The sequence below is a fragment of the Halictus rubicundus genome, chromosome 13 (assembly GCF_050948215.1).
Source record: "Halictus rubicundus isolate RS-2024b chromosome 13, iyHalRubi1_principal, whole genome shotgun sequence".
In the NCBI taxonomy this organism is placed as follows: Eukaryota; Metazoa; Arthropoda; class Insecta; order Hymenoptera; family Halictidae; genus Halictus; species Halictus rubicundus.
Genome location: NC_135161.1, coordinates 4,303,084 through 4,327,374, shown reverse-complemented (window position 1 = coordinate 4,327,374; position 24,291 = coordinate 4,303,084). Strand labels below are relative to the sequence as shown.

The following is a 24,291-nucleotide window of genomic DNA, read 5'->3' as shown; positions in this document are numbered from 1 at the left end:
AAGTTTATTTCGATCGCTCATAACAGTTATCGACAAGAGATTTCGATCGCTCATAACAGTTATCGATGGGAGAAGTTTATTTCGATCGGTCATAACAGTTATCGATGGGAGAAATTTATTTCGATCGTTCATAACAGTTATCGATAAGAGAAATTTATTTCGATGGCTCATAACAGTTATCAGTGAATTAAATTTATTTCGATCGCTCATAACAGTTATCAATGAGAGAAATTTATTTCGATCGCCCATAACAGTTAGCGATGGGAGAAATTTATTTCGATGGCACATAACAGTTATCAGTGAATTAAATTTATTTCGATCGCTCATAACAGTTATCAATGAGAGAAGTTTATTTCGATCGTTCATAACAGTTATCGACAAGAGAAATTTATTTCGATGGCTCATAACAGTTATCAGTGAATTAAATTTATTTCGATCGCTCATAACAGTTATCAATGAGAGAAATTTACTTCGATCGCCCATAACAGTTATCAATGGGAGAAATTTATTTCGATGGCACATAACAGTTATCAGTGAATTAAATTTATTTCGATCGCTCATAACAGTTATCAATGAGAGAAGTTTATTTCGATCGCTCATAACAGTTATCGACAAGAGATTTCGATCGCTCATAACAGTTATCAATGAATTATTTCGATTGCTCATAACAGTGATCAAAGAGAGAAGTTCATTTCGATCGCCCATAACAGTTACTGATGAAGGAAATATGTAATAGTTGTTATTAAATAGTACAACTTTGAAATGGCAGACAATCAGTTATTTCATAAATTTTTTATTCATAAAATTAATTGCTACAATCAAAATTTAATGTGACAAACATGAGTTTTTCCAAATTTTCTCCTGACGTATTACACCGCGATTCATCTAACGTTAATTTTAGAGCGGAAAAGGTTCGTTCCACGCTAATCTGAGTTGCGGGCACAGCGTGAATTATGCAGGCAAGTTTTGATAAATTTTGAAAAATTTTTTTCAGATTTTGTGTTGTTCTTATGGTCTGTTGATTCGTGTTGTTGTACGAAACCTTCTCAATGAATTTCATAGGCTTGCTCCATCCGAAAAGAAGTAGACAACTCAGTAATTAAATAAGCAATTGAAATCAATTTTCTCATCAATAATTATTATGAACAAGCGAAACGAAATTCGATCATCGATAACTGTTATGAGCGATCGAGATAAATTTCTCTCATTGATAACTGTTATGAGTGATCGCAATGCACTTCTCTCATTGATAACTGTTATGAGCAAACGAAATGAACTTCTCTCATTGATAACTGTTATGAGCGATCGAAATGAACTTCTCTCATCTGTAACTGTTATGAGCGAACGAAATGAACTTCTCTCATTGGTAACTGTTATGGGTGATCGAAATGAAGTTCTCTCATTAATAACTGTTATGAGTGGTCGAAATGAACTTCTCTCATCTGTAACTGCTTTTGAGCAATCGTAACAGTTTTTCTTCATCGATAACATTTATCGAGGAGGATACAATTTTTTCGACACTAATAGCTGTTATGTGTAACTAAAAAGTATAAAAATCGATATTTCTTAATCATTTTGTTCTACAATTTTTTGTCTTTATATGGTGTGTAGATTATCTTAAGTTTCAATAATAATCAGCTTTTTATGAATGATTTTTATCGTAAAAAATGTTAGACTGAATGTTATTTTTGGTCCCCGTTTATTTTTAATTATTTTTTTGTGGGACTTTCACCAGCATATTCGTGGCATTTTTCTAATGAAAATAATACCAAACACGATATCATTTGGATCATCGTTACACTAACTTTACATTAATATAATTGTTATGGGAAGTAACCCTCATCGTTCGTTACACAAATAAATATCATCGGAGTTATATCATATTTGATATCATTTTCATGAGAAAAATGTTACGAATATGTTAGTGAAAGTCCCATAAAAAATAATGAAAAATAGAGAAGGTTTGTTACTGGATTAGCAGTGGTCTCACATCGATACACCCGACTCGTATTATGTTTACACTCCTGTGAGTCCGAGGCCACTCGAGCTTCGCTGTCCTTTTCTACATTCGGCAGTGTATCAAAGAATAGTATCTTCTAGCCGATATATGTCTCTGGGTAGACCCGTGTTGTGGACATACAGAGGCCCACGAAAGTATTCGAACGCCCTTTAAAACAGTATAAACTCTTTTTAAACTGGATCAAATCACCTGATTTTTATGAACAATTAGAAGAATTGATTTTCCAAATGATGTGCAAAAAGATTTTGAAAAAATTGAAATTGGTAAGAATTACGTGAGAAAATTATAGTGACACTTTTCACAACTTTTTTATTTGAGCCTGTAATGAAAATTTAAAATATGCGTTTTGTGGATCTATGTTAGTTATACATACACATGCTGAAAATTTCATTGAAATCGATTAACACGTCAAGTGCCACGTCGGTCCGTAGGGACCGGTCACAGATTTGAGGCTCATGTTCCAGCAACGCGTGGGTCTGCCCTTGCATACTGATTGTGATGAGACTAAAGATTTCGTTTAGGGAACATCGGTTTTTGTTCAGTCAATGCTTTAAGAAACAAAATATAATATAAAACAGTCAATGTAATTTATTGAAACAACGTAAACAAAGGTGTGAATTTTTCTAAAATCATCTGTTAACACAGCCGAGTCACTTAACAGTCAATTATGACAGGCTGGGCACTTAACGTGTCAATATACACACGAGCTACACTTTAGTTAAAAATGGTGAAAATCGTAGTTTTTCACGACTTAAAATCCACAGATTCTAACATCTTTCGATGCGTGCCGATTTTATCTGCGTCAACCGATTTCGATGAAATTTTCGGTATGTGTATAACTAGCACATATCTGCAAAACGCATATTTTAAATGTTCATTACAGGCTCAAATAAAAAAGTTTTGAAAAGTGCCTTTTCTATTTGCCCTTACAATTCCTAGCAATTGCAATGTGCTCAAAATCTTTTTTGCACGTCATACGGTAAACCAATTCTTCTAGTTGCTCAAAAAAAAAAAAGGTGGTGGTTTGATCCAATGTGAAAAAAGTTATACTGTTTTAAAAGGCGTTTGATACTTTCGTACGTCGAGAAAACACGTCAGCGTCCTCCGGTCAAAACTCTGTCCGTTCCCGACGCGTTCGAATCTTTTGAAAAATTCCAAAATATGTCCCCGTCCGACCGGGCCGTGTACGTCCCCGTTAGCTCCTCCGGCAGACCCGAATTTCCCGCGGGACGGAAACAATCCTCGAACTTCTGACTCGCGAGAGACGCTGCCGCCGCAGCGACGCGCGCGCGGACGTCGCGCGACGCTTTTCGCGAGAGAATCGGCAAGCACCGTTGCGTCGCATCGGGGGAACGTCTGCTCGGGCAAAAGTTTGCAGCGCGGAGCGTCGGAGCGCGGCGATAAGGCGACGAGGAAGCGACGGCGTTATCGAAAATAGACGACGCACAGTCCCGGACAGGCTCTGTCTGTCTGCAACACGCAGACAGAGGGAATCGAGTCGGTCGTTTATCGATGAAATTCGTACTAATAGAAAGCGGAACGTTTCCTGTTCCTGCCCCCCCCCCCCCAAAATTTGAATAGACTACTTTAGACGACGACCCCAGCTCCTGGTCTCTGGAATCTCTGGAATCCCCGAAGATTCGTCACGCAGATGAAACGACGCGGACCCGAAACGCCGAAGGGAGAAGCAAGAATTCCCGCTCGGGGCGAAGAGTTGACGAACAGTCGCCGGGAGGAGGCAATTGTCGCGAGAAGGCGTGACAATCCTCGCGGCGCAGCTCCGCGGCGAATTAACGCCACTTTGCGCGGCCTCCGGCGAGCACAGAGACCAAGTGGGCATAAAGAGACGGTAAAAATACGACGATTATTTTCGGAGCGACTCGTGGAAGCCGGTTGCACCCATCGCCGGTTGAACCCCTGGCCTGTGGCCTCTACTCGGCTAGAAGCGCGTTCCTTTTCAATGGGCCCCCATATGTCCCGCCGCCGCCTCGCTCATCCAACTATTCCCGTTCGTCTCGCTCTTCTCGCGGGATTCGATCTTCCAGCTCACCTCTGTTCTCGACCGGCAAGGCCGAAGCCAATTTCCTATCGAGCGAACTTTCGATTTTTGTCGCAGGAACACACTTCACCAACAAAACGAGATCACTTGTGTCCGTCCACGTCGGATCTCCGTGCGCGAGAGAAAAATCGCTCAAAAAGTTGTAGTCTGATTATTAGTATTATTATTATTATTGTTATCGCATCGGTTCGCGTCGCACGCGCGCTCCAGCAACGTTGCGAATCAGATCGATGTCACGGCGTCACTGATAATCGGTCGGGATAAGTGGCATTTAACGCGAACGTCGAACACGATATCGCGGAGGAAGGAGAAGCAGCGAACGCGAAGACAGAGGGTGTGGGACCCCGTTTTCTTTCGGTTCTCCGGCGACGCGAACAGCTTTGCGGCGAGCCAACGACTGTCTCTTCTCTATGAGAAGCTACAAGCTACAAGCTAATACTACCGTGTGCTGTGCGCTGTGAGACGTGTGGCGCGGCGGTTTGTATACCGTGTGTCCCTCGCGCACGCACTTCTCGCTCGAGCGAGGCTCTACCCCTTCCTTCCTTCCTTCCTTCCTTGTCACGCCTTGTCTTGCCTTGTCTCGCCGCACAGTGCGGACAAATGGCCTGTTTTTGGGCACTTCTCTAAATTTGGTTATTAATGTATATGCATGAGCCGTTTATTTTGAACGTCGCCCGAGTCCACTTATATTAGGAGTACCCATAAGTAATCAATTATTTGCAAAGAATTTGTTTTGCCTTTAGTTCTGTACCGATCGTTGACGAGGAAACACGTATTCTTTTACAGTTTTCGGTAAAGCAGCCTGTGTTCAAAATATTCTAAAAAGTATAATCTCTTTACAACCCTGTAATAAAATGGCGGCGTCCGTACCTTCCGAGGATCATATTCGTCATTGTATACTTTTTCATTTTCATGCGGGATTTAATGCAACGGTAACAACAAAGAAAATTTGCGATGTTTATAGAGATTTATTGAAGGTCAACAAGTGTCCACGTTGGTTCAGAAAATTTGCAGCTGGTGATTATGATCTCTCTCATAGGCCTCGAAGTGGACGACCAGTTGAATTTGATAATGACACACTAAAATCTCTAGTGGAAGCTGATCCAAAATTAAGTATACAAGAATTATCGAGAAGCCTTGGGTCCACATGATCAACTATAAAAACGCACCTACACGAAATGGGAAAGGAATATGGGTACCGCATCAATTATTTGACACTTCATTGCTATCCAGATTTCGTAGAGATCCATTTCTTAGCAGAATCGTTACCTGAGATGAAAAATGGATTCTTTATGATAACATAAAGCGTTCGAAGCAATGGCTTTCCGCAAATCAAACCGCAATATCAACCCCTAAACCTAGCTCATCACTTAGAAAGGTGTTACTGTGCATTTGGTGGGACTGTCGTGGCATAATTCACTTTGGGTTGTTGAAACCTGGAGAAACAGTTACTGCTCAGTTGTATTGTCAGCAATTACAACCGCTGTATTCAGAACTATTGAAAAATAGGGCAGCTTTAGTCCACCGAAAAGGTGTAATACTGCAAATTGACAAAGGCCGGCCCCATACAGCGAAACTCACTCAGGAAAAAATCAAAGAATTGCAGTGGGAAGTTTTACTGCACCCCCGTACTCACCGGATATTGCTCCCTCTGACTATCATCTTTTCAGATCTCTGGAACATTATTTAAGAAATAAAACATTCACTCCTGTATCAGATGTAAGGAGGCAGCTTGAGTCATATTTTGCTTCACGAACCCCGGATTTCTATAATAGGGGAATTGAAAATTTGCAAGAAACATGGCAAACTGTCCTTGATAATGTTGGAGATTGTGTAATAAATTAAGAAATAAAAACCTGAATTTACTACAAAGTTTGTTTTAGATTTCAAAATAAATGATTACTTATGGCTCCCCCTGATATATGAGGGTTTGTGTTTCAATAAAATTAAAAATATACGTATGGGATATCAATGTGTCATACTGCTCAAGTGTATCTAAAAGAGTTAATTTTACAGTTCCTGTTAAAATAATAGCAATCATTAAGTGAATAATATGTGTTTTCTGACCAAAAATGGAGTTAAGCCACTTTCAAAGTGAAACGACCAGAAGTGGCCAGTGAAGCGACCAGATTCGTTATAAAATTTGAAAGAGCCCAAGTCCATTCGACATAGTTTAAAATGCTTCAAATTGAAAAAACAATACTCAATTAACTTTATATATCTTTACAACACTTCAAAAACTCCATTTATGCAATTCAGGACATTTTCTAACTGCATAAATTACATAACAATTTATTGCTCATCTACATTTTGTGCATGCGGGAGGGATTTGAAGAAGTCATGGTGCTCCGGTGGTATGTATCGTAGTAAGTCCATCATGTTCTTGTATTTCTTGGTCTACCCCGACGTGGTAATAAATCCAGGATTATCAACTTTGCATTCTTATCCATTGATATCTTATAGAAAATTTTATATGGTTCATCTCTCATGAAACGCATCCAGCATATTTTTAACCAATTTATTGTTTCTCCGTTAGAATTCTTTACCCTTTAAAAATTGCGCACTCCAAAGATTTTGTTGATATGAAATCCTCTTGTTTCATTTCATTTAGAACAAAGTTATTACCTTTCCGTTCCTTGTCCTTCGGGCATTATCAATGGTGGATTGGACTTAGGCCACTTTCAAAGTGATGGTTTTAATTATTGAACTAACTGCGAAAACGTATGTGTCCAAAATTATCGTATATACTCTGAATATACTTAACCGCAAATGTTGTTTATGACAGCTAACTTGAAGTTGCACACGTAATTACGAGCAACAAAAAATAATTGACAAATGGACTTAGGCCACTTGCAAAATAAACGGCTCATAGGTAGGAAATTTTTATAAAAAAAAATTTATTTTTAAGAAGTAACAAATTTAAAACGAAATTAATAATTTGTAAATAGTTGTGTCTTCCTTGTCCAGTAATAATTTAACATCATCAAGAACATACTAAAAGTTGTTGTTTACAACTTTGTTAAGTGGGCCTATATTGAAAATTTTAAAAATACATTTTATAGACTTGTGTGAATTATACATAGTCTGAAAATTTCATAAAAATCGGTTGGTGTGGAAAAAAGCTGCACGCATTGAAAGATGTAGGAATCTTTACATTTATTACAGGGTGAAAATCGTGAAAAACTGTAATTTTCACCATCTTTAAACGTTTGTAGCTTATTGCACCGTTGATCGATTTTGATGAAATATTGGGGATATGTATCATTGATACAAATCTACAAAACGTATTTTAAAAATTTTTTTAAATTATAAACAACAATTTTTAGTATTTTCTTTGTAATTTCGACCAATTGCAATTTTCTCAAAATTTCTTTTTCACGTCATGTAGTAAACTAATTGTTCTCAAGAAAATAAAATTGTAAGTCGTATGGTCCAATATTAAAAAAGTGATCACCCTTTTACAAGTGTCCGAATATTACTGTGACTCCACTGTACGTTTGGGTCTCACGATTTTTTACACAAAGTTAGATCAATATTACACCTTGCCAAAACGATTAGTTCCAGATCGAAGCTTTTCAAAGGATTTTTTCTATTCCTCCATAAATAAAAAATGAGCGTAACGCAAAGAGGCTTCAGGTTACTCCGTATTACTTAATGTTAAACAACTTCTTTTGAAAATTCTTTTTACCAGTTAATAGTTTAGGCTATTCAATTATATGCGGAATAATTACATAACTATCGCACTGAAAACTGATGAATTCCGAGGAGAGGAGAAAAGGTTATTTACCATGCGTATATCTCCGTAAAAAAATTTGTTTCAAAAAATCGGACTTTGGCACATTATGCACTCACTATTAGGCTATACAAAAATAATTTTTCTAATTATAAAAATCGAAAATTTATCAAGTTTAACGCGCTGTCTAGGTCAGGTGTGGCCTACGGGGGTGGGGGACCACTCTGCTCCGCTCTCGATTACTCCCCGAGGCGAAATTATCTGCCTCTCCCTTTCCGTTGACGACCACACCGCTGAATCCTTCGACGTTGTCTAGTTAACGAGTCTAGTCCCGCGCGACGCGGTGTTTCGTCCGAACGAGAAAGGAGAACGACGAAACGAACCAATTGAAATTTATTATGATTCAGCCTGGAATCCGGGCCATCGCTGCGGCGCAACGAAATCGACTCGAGAGGCTCCGTTAGTTTATCGTGATTCAGTTCGGCTAATTAGTCAGTCGGGAATTTTTCATTTCTCGTGGAACGAGGAACGGGGTCCGATTTCTCGGGGATCTGGCACAATACCGGCGACGCAACGCTGGCGTTGACTCACCGCGTGTAAACCAGCCACCCACGTTTTCCCAGTGGTGGTGTGACAACCGAGGGGAGGGGAGGGATGGAAGCAAGTTCAATATGTACTCACGAACGCGAGTCAATTTCTCGGTGGATCGGGTCGGGTCGGGTCGGGTCCAACCGAGCAGAGTCTCTCGCCGTCTCTTCGGCAGTTCTGTTACGCCCGAGGGTGGTTTCTTCGAGAATAGGGTGCGGGAACCTTCGAATCCATTTCTGGCTATGTATTCGATTGCGCGTGTTCATCCGTCTGCTGTTTGAAATCGACGCGTCGCACACTGGTCTATTTCCTCAAGATACAGTGATTTCTCTATATTTGTCGCCAAGGCGTCGATGATAAACGTCACGGAATTATCCCCACTACCGCTGGGTATACCCCGCGAGGGGCCGTCAAGCTCGAGAGGCCTCGCACGCCGAGGAGTGTAAATATAACACGGCTCGAGTATGTCTCCTGGACGATACATGACGCTGGCAAGACCCGCGTTGTTGACTCGTATCGAGAATTCACTCTAGGTGGAATTAATTCGAAAATTTTCGGTTCGCGAAATAACTTAGAATTGATGTTCTTGACAAGCTTATACAAATAACAGTTATTAGTGTCCAAAAAATTGGATCCTCCTCGATAACTGTTATCGATGAGAGAAGTTCATTTCGATCACTCATAACTAGACTGCGGATCTTTATGCAAAATAAAAAATGTTTGCATCGATTGCAAAACGCAGGAGAAAAATAAAATATTATTTCTTCTTTTAATTATTTTATTAAGTTGAAACCAATACGCTGATATCCTTAAATATTTTTAATGTGTCAACTGCTTTAAATTGTGTTTACCCATTTTTGTCATAAATGCATAAAATCCGTAGTCTCATAACAGTTATCGATGAACGAATTTCGTTTCACTTGTTCATAATAATTATTGAAGAGAAAATTCATTTTAATTGCTTATTTAATTACTGAGTTGTCTACTCCTTTTCGGATGGAGCCACCCTGTGAAATTCATTGAGGAGGTTTCGTACAACAAGACGAATCAACAGACAATAAGAACAACACAAAATCTGAAAAAAATTTTTCAAAATTTGTTCAACTGGGAAAATCAGAAATATAGACTCCCGTATTTATCAAAACGAGCGTGCATAAATCACGCTGTGCCCGCAACTCAAGTTAGTGTTGAACGAACCTTTTCTACCCTAAAATTAACGTTAGATGATTCGTGGTGTAATTTGTCAGGAGAAAATTTGGATAAGCTCATGTTTGTCACATTAAATTTATATTGCAGCAATTACATTTATGACTAAATAATTTATTAAATAATTGATTGTCTACCATTTGAAAGTTGTACTATTTAATAATAACTATTACAAACTTCCTTCATCCATAACTGTTATGAGCGATCGAAATAAATTTATCTCATGGATAACTGTTATGAGAGATCGATAACTATTATGAACGATCGAAATAAATTTCTCCCATCGACAACTGTTATGAGCGACCGAAATAAACTCTCTCAACGATAACTGTTATGAGTGATCGTAACAAACTCACTCAACGATAACTGTTACGAACGATCGAAATAAATTTCTCTCATCGACAACTGTTATGAGCGATCGAAATAAATTTATCTCATGGATAACTGTTATGAGAGATCGAAATAAATTTCCCTTATCGACAACTGTTATGAACGATCGAAATAAATTTCTCCCATCGACAACTGTTATGAGCGACCGAAATAAATTCTCTCAACGATAACTGTTATGAGTGATCGAAATAAACTCACTCAACGATAACTGTTACGAACGATCGAAATAAATTTCTCCCATCGACAACTGTTATGAGCGACCGAAATAAACTCTCTCAACGATAACTGTTATGAGTAATCGAAATAAACTCACTCAACGATAACTGTTACGAACGACCGAAATAAATTTCTCTCATCGACAACTGTTATGAGCGATCGAAATAAATTTATCTCATGGATAACTGTTATGAGAGATCGAAATAAATTTCCCTTATCGATAACTGTTATGAGAGATCGAAATAAATTTCCCTTATCGACAACTGTTATGAGCGATCGAAATAAATTTATCTCATGGATAACTGTTATGAGAGATCGAAATAAATTTTTCTTATCGATAACTGTTATGAGCGACCGAAATAAGCTTATCTCAACGATAACTGTTATTAGCGACCGAAATAAATTTCTCTCATTGATAACTGTTGTACGTGATCGAAATGAATTTTTGTCAACGATAACATTTACCAACCAGAGAAAAATTGTTCGGTTACTTGTAATCTATATTTGTAACCAATACGATTTTAGTCGATGAAACACTTGTTATTCCATGACTTCTTTTCTTTTTGGTTATAACAGTTATAGTCCGTGGCCAAAACCTTTCTGGTTCCAAAGAATAGGAGGAAATCAGAGTGGAACAGCAACGCTCGAGAATGATTAGCGTATCGGTGGGTAGACCGTGGAAACGAGCGTAGCGTCGATTAACGACCGGCCGGTAATTAATCGGTCGGGACTATCTCGCGAACACGGCCGAAAGTAGAAACTCGGCCGCGGATCCTTGCGCCAGCCAACGAGTCAACGAGCCAACGAGCGAACGAGCGTCTATCGGGAAGCGGCGTTAATTACCGTGGTAAAATCGCTGATATCATCTCGGTAATCCGGTCGAGGAACTCGCGGATTGCTCCACCGGCAAATTATTTCCACCGGAAGCTCGTACCGCGTCCGCCGCTCCATCGGGAAAGAACGCTTAAACGCTCACCGCTTGCCGCTCGACGCGTTCTTATCGTTGACGATAGATCTCGCCCGAAGATATTCCGTACGATGATAAAATTACTGGTAGCGCTCGTGGCGGGTTTCACGAAACGTGTAAACAACGGGCTCCTCGAGAGAGAAACTTTTTTGGTCGTCGGACTCTTCTCGTTTGGTTGTTTGGAGTTCAAACAACCCTTCTTTCGGCGCGTTATCTCGCTCGGTAGTGAAGGCAAAGGACTAGCGGATAAGATAACCGAGTATCGGCAAGAACAAACACAGTGGCCCGCGACAATTGCAGCCGCACAGCCACGGGGAGGCTTCCGGTTTCACCGGAATAGAGCGAGCGGCACGGAGCTTCTTATCCAGCGGCCGTTTCGAACATCAGAAACGACCGAAACGTTGACAACGACGGAAGCCAGGACACGAAACGATCCTCCGGAGGGTCCCACAGCGACGTCGATTAATTAGGGCCGAGGATCGCGTGACCGGAAGCGAACGAGAACCGGTCCCCGCGTAGGCGTAGAGTCCCGTGCTTCCAGTTTGCGCGAGGCTCCTTCGTAACTCCGTCCACCGCACCGCATCGCGCCGATAAGAGAAACGCGAAGCGAGTTGATCGCGAGGAACCGACGACGAGTACTCGGCGTCGGGAGTTTAGCCTTCGCTATCCTCGTTGTCTGTCGCGTTTTCGTAGCTTGCTGCGTCGTGGGGAAGCGATAATCGCAAGGATCGGGAAGAAAAATTCGATTCACCGTGACCGCAAGTTTTTGTGGAAACGTGTGCCGTCGACGGTGACGGCGACGCGTCATGACGCGAAGCGGAAAACCACGCGACAGAGGGATCGATGCGCGATATTCGCGCACGGAAAATTTCACGAACCGCGCATCGCATCCTCGCGCGGAATTTTTGCTTTCTTTACGGCTCGACGCCCCTTGCTCTCGGTGCTAGAGTAACCGCAGAGACGAAAATCCTTGTCCCAATGATGATGGCAGCGCGGCGGTGTTCGCGACGAACGTTCGCGTTACACGCGCGGCGTCTTTCCCTCGAGAGGCCGGACAAAGGAATTTTATTGGCGCACAATGCGCCGCTCTAACCGAGAAATTTATCTGTTGTGCCCGAGTTGAATGCGCGAGCACAGCCAGTCGAGCCAGCCGAGCGTTTCAGGTTCGTTTAGGGGGGCAGAATAGGTGACACGCAAGACCTGCCACCCTTTTAATTCCATATTACCCCCCTCCCCGCGGGGAAAAGAAAAACCAGCAGGAGACGAAGGAGGAGGATTCGAGATCCGGTCCGAGGGTCGATTCCCTCGACTTACGCGCAACGCTGGAGAGCGTGTGACACGACCATTCAAGCACAATAGATCATTTCGAGCCGACCCACGATGTATAATTAATTCGATAAATGCACGCAGGAATTTATAATCGACTTCCTGCGCGAGACCCAGCACCGAAACCGGGCAGAAACGGCTCCGCGTTTTCTCATCGCTCGCGGTGGCCCAGAAATCATTTCTAAATGCCGGTGTCCAATTTGGGAGTAAAACTGTCGCGAGCTACTCTCGAGAGTCAAATTCGTCAGTGTCGGGTAAACGTCCCAGTGGCTGGCCATGTCTCGGTATCCGGACAGTAATACAAATTTCATTTATTTTTTACCTTACCTGTTAATGTAAGTAAAAATAAAAATTAGTATCATAAAGTAGAAACACTCATTAATATAAATTAAAATAATCATTATACGGAGTGTTCATTTGCAAACTTTCCAGCCGAATATCTCGAAAAGTATGAAAGATATTAAAAAAGTGTAAAACACGTGTCCAAGGATTTCGAGAGGGAAAGAGGGGGCAGTATTGGCTTTTGATTTTGATGGCATTTTCAATGTCATTCGCAGGTCAACTTTGTTTTTTCAAATGGAAACCTATATTTTTGATTATGGGATCTTATTGTACGTAAAAAGACCAGCAATTTTCGTATTCAGAAATATTCCTAAACAAATTCACCCAAAGCATCCAATACACCGTAACTTTCATACGATTCATTCTTGGAAATTCTAAAAGTTGATATTTAAACTTAAATTGCGGCCAAGAGGTCTCGAAGGGTCTCGAGATTTTTTACACAAAGTTAGATCAATATTACACCGTGCCAAAACGACTAGTGCTAGACCGAAGATAAATAAAAAATGAGTGCAACGCAAAGAGGCTTGCGGTTAGTCCATATTACTTAACGTTAAACAACTTTTTTGAGAAATTATTTTTGCCGGTTAACAGCTTGCTATTTCTAATAACCTATATAACTTGTAGACCTCTAAGCATTCAAATATATACGGAATAATTGCATAACTGTTGCACTAAAAACTGATGAATTCCAAGGAGAGCATAAATGGTTATTTACCATACGTATATCTCTGTAAAAAATGTCTCTTAAAAAATCGGACTTTGGTACATTATGCACTCACTATTAGGCAGTACACAAATAATTTCTTTTTAAATAAAAATCAAAAATTTATAAATTGGTTTTTGCCACCTCATCCCGAAATCAGAAAACATATTTCGAGTGCTCGGTACGCCTCTCGACTAGGGCTGTTACTTTTCCGAAGCTTCGACACTTCGAAGCTTCGAAGGAACGAAGGGACCTTCGAAGGTGATGAAAATCGAAGGTTCGACACTTCGAAACTTCGAACCTTCCATTCGTTTCCAGTTAACGGATAAAAGGAATAAATTTTCATAATTTGTTTCTATATTCACCATCTGAATTATTTCAATAATTTATTGTTAAGATAATATATTTATTATTTGAATTATCATTTCGATAGTTCACTGATGAAATAATTGTTTAAATAAATCAATCGTTACAATTTCTTTCTATATTCATTATTTGAATTGTTATTTCAATTATTTATTGTTAAAGTAATGGTTTACATGAATAAATTTTCAAATTTTGTTTCTACATACATTATGTAAATTATTTCAATATTTCATTGTTAAAATAATTATTTAAAGAATGTACAAGTATTTACATAATGAATATAGAAACACATTTCTATAGATTATAAAAATTTCCGTAGATTATAAATTTTTATACTCTATAGAAATGTATTCCTATATTAATTATGTAAATACGTGTACATTGTCTAAACAGTTATTTGAACAATAAATTATTGAAATAATTCAAATAATGAATATAGAAACATATTGTGAAAATTTATTTATTTAATAAGTTATTTTAACAATAAATAATTGAAATAACAATTCAAATAATGAATACAGAAGCAAATTGTAAAAATTTATTTATTTAAACAATTATTTTATCAGTGAACTATCGAAATGATAATTCAAATAATAAATATATTATCTTAACAATAAATTATTGAAATAATTCAGATGGTGAATATAGAAACAAATTATGAAAATTTATTCCTTTTATCCGTTAACTGGAAACGAATCGAAGGTTCGAAGTTTCGAAGTTTCGAAGGATCGAAGGTTCGAAGCTTCGAACCTTCGATCCTTCGATTTTCATCACCTTCGAATTTTCTGCAATCGAAGCTTCGATATTCGAAGCTTCGAAATCTTCGACCTTCGAAGCAAAGTAACAGCCCTACTCTCGACACGGCAGCCGAGCGAAACGATCGAGATTCGTTCCATCGTGCTCGCGTAATCTCTCGTAATTGCAGTATTACGCGTGCACCGTGTTCCGCTGCAGCATGCTGCACCGCGCCGTGCCGGCAGCCTGCAACCGATTCGATGCATCGTCCATTTGCCCGCGTCACATGATCGACTATCGGACCGCGACGAGAAATACCTATTCTCTGCCGCCGAACGACGCATACCGGGTGACCTTACGAGACGCGGCCGCTTCGATGCTTCATATTATCTGATTTTGAGAAATCAACTGCTCCGACCTTTGCTCTTTCGATTAATCACCTGTAGACGCAATCATGTAATTGTCCGAGCAATTGAGGCAACTTTTTGCCGGCAGAGTGACGCGCGCGCAAAAAAAAAAAAAGATAACGGAAAAACAGAAAAATACGCCGACCGATTGACGCTTTGAAAATTTACTGTTCCAGCGTTCATTCCGAGGTTTCTCTTCGCGTCGTAATTACAAAGATTATTATCGAATGCCGGCGGTCTCGACGCATCCGTATAAGAACACTGCCACCGGCATGGCCGTTCGCGCCAGAGATGACGATAAGATAACAAAAAGATGAGGTAAACAAGCGGGGAAACGGCGTGCCCGTCGACCTGTGCGTTAGATCGTTTTTAAATAGGCTCGTTGGCTCGTTCCCGTCGAAAAATCATTGGACTTTCGAGTCTTTAAGAGTTTTCTCGATTTGACCTGTCAAAAATGCTTAAAATATCTCAACTTCAAACACGCACAACTTTTGAACCGGTGAATTCCTCGCATTGAAACTTCGATATTTGGAACTTTCACGTCATGATCCATAGGATTATATAAGAAAAAGTTAAAAATTTCTGGGTTGCCAAGGTGAAGTTTAACTCAGTTCTATCCCGGGAAGGTTTAACTATTCCTGTACGTACATTGTACGCTATACGTGCGTATATACGGCCGCGTATCCAGTCGACCGCAAACGATTCGTCGTCGTCCGAGGGTTAATTACGACGAAGTCTCGCTCTCATTGGCATGGTTATCGTGATCGCACTCGTTCGAGGCAACGTTTTAATTTAATTCGCGCCTCGCCGATTTTCCCTTGACATTTTGGCGGGTTACGTAACGGGCAGGCGACGTCTAGCGCGCAACGTACGTACGTTTCGAAAAACAGAAAAGGGTTTTGGTTATCCGCTCCTAAATGGGACAACGGTGAATTCTTTTTGTTCGAAAAACGAGCCGCTAGGGCCGACCGACGATTCTCGATCGCAAGCGGCAACCGGCATGCGACACCGACGCGTTTTCGAATTCGTGCGGGTGCGAGCGCGAACGCAGATAAGCACTGTACGATCTACAATTGTTTCGTTCTCGAAGCGACGGAGATTCTCGATCGCCGCGATTTATTCGAATCGAACGATCCTCATAGCTGACCGACACAAATATTTGCACCGTCAGATCATCGGATCAATTTACACCTGACTAGCCTCTGTAACGGTGACACACACGCCGTCGGTGAAAGTCCTATTGACGGCTCGAACTGTCATGAAAAAAAAAGCCGACGCGCGACGCGTGCGAAATAAACCGTTCGTGACGCCGGTGTCATCGATCGAGGATACACGGGCAATATTTCAAATCGGTTTCCATCGAAATAAGATATACATAGACTGCGCAACGGAAAGCCGAACGATCCAAGGATAGCCGGAAGCGGACGGACGTTCGCTGGCAATTGCCATCGAAGATAACGGAATGTACCGTTTTTCCGAAAGGATACCTTTGGATATTCGGCGTGGACGAACGGCTCGAACACGCGAGTTGCGTAAAAAGTGTCCACCGAGCAACACGCGACAACAAGAAGGAAGTTCTTCCTCTCGCGTAACGATTATCTAAGGCGTGCATTGTGTAGCGTGCGTGTGTCGTCCGTTGCGACGAGACTCGACGCAACGCGACAGGATGGAACAGAATGGGGACGGAATAGGAGCGTTTTATGTAACACGACTCGCGGACTCGTGTAATCGCGATCCTGTTTCGCCGGCGTGAACAGCGCACACACAGGGAGGCTCAAAGATGGCCTCTGCTGTCCAGCCGCTTATCAAATTCTCAGCAGAAGTTCTCTCTCTCTCCATCTCTATCTCTCTCTTCGATAAAGGAGACCGCCCCCTTCGTCTCGGGCCCATCGATCGTTTCGCTCTTATTGTTAGCTTTCTAGAACGAGGGATGATCTCGGGTACTTACGATTAAGACCAAGAGCGGCGTGGTATCCCAGGGATCCTCTCCGCGAACACTCTCCCGTGTCACCGACAAACCGACCACCTCTGATCCAAGACTCTCTGGTGATCGCGCGGAGCACACACGTTTAGGTTTATCCCAGTGACCGGGATCGATCGCGCACGGGCTGCCGTTCGTTACGATACCTTCGCGAAACGGGTCGGCGGAGGACTCGCGGGGCAACGGGAACCACCGAGCACCGTTCCGAAACAAACGCCGCGCCGCGTAAACAACACGAGAAACACCCAGATCATCCGCGGATTCGATCGGTCGCGATCAGTTGTCGTAAACACTGGCCGCCATGCTCTCTTAGCACCTGTCAATATCGGCGCACGTCGCCGCCATCTCGCGGTGCCATCACCGTTTACCGTCGATTCTACCGTCCTCTAGCGATCATACGCCGAATCCCTTCCTGTAATTTTTCACATGAGAAAACAGTGGAACCGCGGACGAGGTATAGGAGTAGACCAATTACCATATCACCGACGAGATATACATAAAGACTGCCAGCCCCCGTGTTAAACTGCGAGTCTCAAAGTGGGTCCCAGGTGGGTACTGGGAGCGGTCGGTAACGGCCCCAACCACCGACGAGATATATATAAAGACTGCCAGCCTTACGGGAGAATGTGTCGCTCGAAAAATGCGGTGCTTTCTACCGCCCTCTAGAATAGATTTTGCCTGGAGTAAGAAACAGAAGGCCAACGACGGTATCTCGTCGGTACAGAAGACCACGAAGGAAATTCTCGTCGGTGAGAAGGTGAATCATCACGGAACCATATCGATTATCAAATGTTACATTCTCCGACAAAGGTATTCAAATTAAACAGATATTTCTTTTAGTGTTGCTTTTTAAGATTTAAAATATTAAAAGTAAAACTAATATCAAGGACGAAAAATTCGTAAAAATATTTTACGTAAGAAATTATTAAAGCATAATTTTAGGGAAATCAATTTCTACTTCCATATGAGATACCTTAATTTGTAATTTAAAAATATTTCATGAACAAGCATTATTTCCTTACACTTTTTTTATAGATAATTGTTCGAAGAATCGATCTGTGGGAACAGAAATATGTTGAAAACCAGAGTAGCGTTTATTTAACGTACTGTTATGCGAGACTACCAGACTTATCTATTCTCTATAGATAAGTCAGACAAATAGATGAGTCAGAACTCACGGGCTTTCTCATCTACTAGACTAAGGCAAATTACTCACCGGTACAGAGATTTCATATTAAAGTCCAACCCTGCGAAAACTCCGACCTCCACGTCATTCCCTATCTCTAAGGGCTAGTGTCATCCATCCCCACCAAACTTCCATAGTTGTACTCTTATGTAAGGCCCTACGAAAGGGCGCGGACAGAGACAGACAGAGAAGAAGTTACAAGTAGCCCGTCAGTCGACTCGTCTGTTACAAAGTTATTCGTCGTGTACAAAATCGCTTGTATTCTTGCTTGGCGACCTATTCCCAAATAAACCTAAGTTGTGCTGGAAGAGTTTGGAGTTTATTCGAGGATACTCTTCATCTACCCCTTCCTGCGGCATAACAGTACTATTCCGAATAGTATAGAGTTTGAGAGAGAATCACGTGGATGAATTAATATAATATAAAATCATATAATTGTAGGAGCAAAGATAGGCAAATTTTTATTGAAATAGACATTTCAAACAGCGAATAAAAGATAAAAAAATGATTTGTTACGCGTCAAATAAAAATAATTATGTTATCTCTATTCCACACGTAATGAATTTATTCGACGAATAAAGATTTTTTTTAAAGACCGACCAACAGCCTAGAATGTAAGCAGATGGTGAATCCAGCATTATTAGCAATTTATGCTTTTATGTTTTTAATGAGGACAATATTGTTAATACGAATGAGTTGTAGAGCTCATCCCGATCAAAATGAGTCGAAACACGACATCATTTGGACTGTCTTTAATGAGATTGTAATTTTTATCGTAACATTACGTATCAGTGAAACTTGGTCGATTACACCCGGATTTGACCTCATTTTCATCAGGAAAATCCCCTCCATTCGCTCGTCACTATTTTATGAGGATATATTGAAAAATCTAAAAGTTTAAACTTTCATTCGTGCGCGATTCTCCATCCGCTTACATTGTATGTCGTCTGTCGTCGCTGGGTCTTTGAAGCTCGGCGCTCGGCAAAAGTTATTCGAACATTTATTCGAAGCCTTCGAATAAAAGATACAGATGAAAGATGAAAAAATTTCTCGAAGTTTGAATAAATTCGCTTCGCATAAAAAAAAGTATCTGTATTCGTCGGATAAATTCTCGTCGAATAAAATTATTTATTCGATCCTCGTCGAATAAAGATACCTTTTTTATTCGAACCTTCGAATAACGAATAAAGATGGAGTATCTTTTATTCGAATTGTTATTTAAGTAATTTTTTATCTTAATTTTATATAAATAATGCCCAACTCTGGGGCCCAGAGTCTGGGCACACCAAAATGACTGGTATTCAAACGGAGAGAATATCCGTCTCCAATATAATGTTGCAGGAAGAAGCGGACAGCGAAACTCGAGAACCATCGTGTCATCGCCGAGGAGTGGGCCGCACATTGTCGGTTAGGACCAGTCGGTGTGAGACCAGAAGACCACTCCTAATCCAATTACAAAACTTCTTTATTTTTCATTATTTTTTTTTTAACTTTTACCAACATATTCGTGACATTTTTCTGATTCAAATGAAACCAAATATGATATAATTCTGATGATAATTACTTGTGTAATGAACGATTGAAGTTTCGGACTCGAAGAAGGACAGCGTATGGGAAAGAAAGAGCCGCGGAGAGTCGAAACGTTCGGAAAAGATGAAAGACTGGCGTGAGCTCAGGCCTTTAAATAAAAAAATTAAATTTTTCATTATTAATTATTTTCCTATCGGACTTTCACCAACATACTCGTGGCATTTTTCTAAGGAAAACGGTACCAAATATGACAAAATTCCGATGATATTTACTTGTGTAATGAACGACGGAAGTTTCGGACGCAAAGAAGGACAGCATATGAAAAGAAAGAGACGCGGCGAGTCCTTCCCGTCTCGAGTTCGACAGCTTGGTTTTCGCCGCGGACAAATAGATGTGGTTACTAATGTATATGTATTGACAATTACTCACAGAAAATTAAATTTAACAATACAATTAATGATTATACATAAAGTTTATTGCTTATAAAATATAAAGAATATTAAATGTAAAGAAACAATTCAATAAGGTATAAAAAATAGCAAATAATACAATTATAATTAAAACTTAAAAAGACAGGCACTTTTCAAAACTTTTATCTCTACCTCTATGTTAGTGATACACAAACTGAAAATTTCATCGAAATCGGTTGACGGAGAAAAAAACAACGTGCATTGCAAGATATAAGAATCTGTGTATCTGTGTGTTTGTACAAATAGTAATAATACTGCCACCAAATAGCTTTATATGGATAAGAGCCGTCGAAAGTTAGTTTCATTACATAACACTTTTATTTCGTTACTACCTTTACTTGAATAATTGCAGTCCAGCATTAGAAGTGGTATTATCTATCCGGATTATCTATACGAAAGGAATAGCCCTTTCCGGTAGCAAATATTTCCGATGCTACCGGAGAGTGCCATTCCTTTCGTGCATAATAAAACACTGACGAATTGACTCTGGAGAATAAGTCGCGACAGTGTTACCTCTAAATTGGCACGCATCCTTAGAGTGTATGTAGACTAAAAATGTTGTCATTCGAAGAAAATGTTTCTCCACCGTTTATATTGCAATTGTTTGAAACAAATGTTCCTGCTTTCGTGGCAGGAGCATTTTTAAAAATTTAAGGGAAATGAGGAACTTTCTCATAAAAGCGGACACTTTCAAATTTCCGTAATTAAGGTTATTTCAAGTGAACGCTGCACCGTGACATACAGCTTCCGACGGCTGGCGCGCGGTAGAAGCAGCGGCCGGACAGTCTTACCTACGTGCAGCGTTCACTTAAAATAATTTTAATTCTCATTAAAGGGTCAGTAATGGGGACACTTTGCCCTATCTCCCCATTCTTTTTCAAATTTTTAAGAATATTCCGGCCATGAAAATATTGCATCTACTTCAAACAATTGCAACATGAATGGTGAAAAAAACATTTTTTTCAAATGACAACATTTTTAGTATACTCTTTTACGTTATCACTGTAAGCTCCCAAAAACTCATCTTTGATCTTTGTCGATTTGTTAGTTCTAGCCGTATAATTTAATGAAAAAAGAGTGACACTTTCTTACTTTTCTGTAAAATCATGAAAATCCTTTGAGACTTGTTCATAGGTGACTACAATATATTCAAGTTTGAACAAAATGCGAAACATTGCTGCAACAAGAGTCCGATTTCGCGTGGAATGATCCTTATAAGAACAAGGTGAGAGCATATCGTTTCATAGAGGACGAAATACAGAAAGTTTCTGATACAATCGAACGAATCAGTTCGAGGGAACGGCGAGAACGTCCGCGACGTCGGCCATTGTGGATGGAAATCATTTTCCTTAGCCTCCGCCGAGGAATAAAAAGTCATGTGCAGCTCTGAAGACGCAGGGAATCGAATCGCATAGTTATCGGATGCACCGGCCAGCCTCGTTTTCATAACTTACCTTGGCCGGGAAACCATGGCGTTGTGAAAACAATTAGTTAATGGGACGCGGGCGAAGTTTACAAGCTGATCGAGCAACGTTTAATAAAGTCAGAGAATTTTAAACTTTCGTCACTTGCCCGGTTCGATCTATCGCTTGAAATTACCGGTCGAATAAACGGGGCTTTTAGGAGTTGTAACCCCCGACGAATTAGATCAGGTTAGATAAACGTGGAAGTTCGTGTCATCTATTAACCCTTAACACCCCAACGTGCTTCTGTATCACAACTGACCACTACTGTCCAAAATATGGCGAGTGTATAATCGATTAATAAAATGGCTTTTAGCAAACAAATAAGATCTATCGGTTTCTAGAAAATCGAAATATGCTCAAGTAGTATGCTCGACGATTATACGGTTCACACACAATTACAGACGTATTTCGCGCGTCCTCGTATCTCCGGAAGATAAAAATGAATTTCTTCATCCCCTCAATCAAGAAAACCACTTAGGAGATCCTTCGTTTTTACGCGAACAAAGGTGGCTGCTTTGCGGGAAGTTTTTTGACGGGAAATTAGCGGAGATGTTGACACCGTTGTTGCTCGTACATCTTACTTTTTTGTAATAAGGAATTCCATTGTGCTTAAATAAAAAGAAAAATTAAAATCGACTTTTACGGATGTTGCACGCAATTTCGCGCAGGAAATAATTCCAAGATATAACGAAGATAGAAATGTTTCTGATCGGTGCACGTTAGCGTACCGTTTTCATTATTTTCAACCGATCCGTCGGAAACTACCTTTAAGAAGTTCAACTATCTTCTTTCCTGCAATAACCCCAAAGAAAATGATTATATCCGGCTTTTCAGATTGATTTCAATTATATCTACACTACAAAATTCAATAGAATTGAGTAGAATTTTTCTTGATTTTAGATCTACAAAGTTGCTACCACTGAAAATAAGATTTCGTGGGGTTTCTTAAAGTTTGACTACAGAAACTGAAAATTGCCCAAACATCCGCAGTCCATCGACAAGAATCACCCGCCATAATAAATAAAATATCTCGTTAAGCATCGCGTCCGTGATGAGAGGCAAAAAGCACATGAATTTTTCACACCCCCCAAAATAGAAGGACTCGGCAGTTAAGGTCAAACGTCTCTCGTCGTTCTCATAAGGTCATCGAAGTTGAGATGAGTCACAAGTGATCGAGGGCTGGTTTGTCGATCGCCGGACAATTTCTGAATTACCGAAATTTGGAAGTACAGTGAATTTTCGATATATGTCAACAACACGGGTCTTGCCAGTGTCATCACCATTGTTGCATTTCGATAAGAAACTTTCGATTCTTGTATCGAAAACCTTTATAGAAAATAAAATTGTTCTAAATAAATAATAAGTTGATCGTAAAAAATAGAAACTAGATGAAAATGTGCCCGTTCTTTCAACAACTTTCATAAATTGAAAATAATATTCTCCAATTTTTCTAACACCTTCACAATTTAGCTTTCCAGTTTCCATTTTTCTATAAATGCACAAAATCCACAGCGAACAAAAATTAGCACTTAACGATGTTTGTTTATTGCCCGTTGTTCAATTCCATTTTGGCAATCCACTCTCGACAATCGCGTTCGATACGGTGTTCCACGGATTCCACGTCGCAATTAACACGGGCCGGAAGTCACCGCGCATAATTTTGCGTAAGGAGAGTTAGACACTGTCAAATTGCGGAAGACGAACACTACGGGCTTAATTGTGATCCTTATTGGGCCCACCGTGAAAAATGGAACAAGAAGCGGATCGCGTGTAATTGTATGCGCCTCGTATTCGGGCGCACACGATCCCGGCCGACGGGATATAATACCCTGCGGGAATAATGATTCCCCTCTGTAACGCAAATTTTTCGAGCGGAGATTGAAATTCGAATTTTTACGGCTAATCAATAAAGCCCGGCACGTGCGCGATTTCAACGGGAATATCTACATATGTCGGGTATGCAAACAAGAACTTTTTCATCCCATTCTTCCGTTTGTTTCAAACGCCAATGCAACTCGATGAATAAATATGAACTTCCCGGAACATGCGAAAAATCCCTCGGCGAAATAGTCAATCGAAGTTTTCTTGTGAGGTTTAAAGCAAACGCGAAGTATTCGTCAAACAATTTGATTATTTATTAAATTATTTCTTAATCTATTTAATAATCAGAATAATTATTGTTAGAATACGATAGAATTTCGTGGCTTGATTTCGAGAAATATTGTAATCGAATACCGTTGTCTGGCCCTCCGGAATTTTAATTAAAAATTCCGTAAAATTAACAGAGCTATGGCACGCGATCAGTTCATGCTCCTACGATACTCAGCACGACACGTAGAACGTAAAACGCGTTGTTTGGGACAATTCTAATTTCTTAAAATCTCTATTAACAGTTAGAATTTCTAACAACGATGATACTATTAAAATAAATTGTTTCATGGGATTTTCCGTAAAAATTGCTTTCTCTCGGAACGTTCACGATTCACAGGCTCAATTCACTGTTACAAAGGAAATCATGAAAAATATCAGGTCACTTTGAATTGTCACTTTTAGATAGACACAAGACGTCAGAAATGACGCTTTTATATCGACAATAACTA

The 24,291-nt window shown here is 40.2% G+C and overlaps 1 protein-coding gene across 5 annotated transcripts in view; it reads right to left on the bottom strand.

Moving 5' to 3' along the window:
• Fak (protein tyrosine kinase 2 Fak) overlaps positions 1-17,372 on the bottom strand; it is a 95,728-nt gene extending 78,356 nt beyond the window's left edge. For 2 of the 5 annotated variants that reach the window (XM_076799674.1, XM_076799676.1), the window contains exon 1: positions 17,007-17,372. The gene's annotated coding sequence lies outside the window, so the exon portion shown is untranslated. Of the gene's footprint in view, positions 1-4,070; positions 4,195-17,006 lie in introns of those variants that run through there. The other 3 variants (XM_076799671.1, XM_076799675.1, XM_076799673.1) reach the window with 2 other exon arrangements.
• Positions 17,373-24,291: the final 6,919 nt, after the last annotated feature.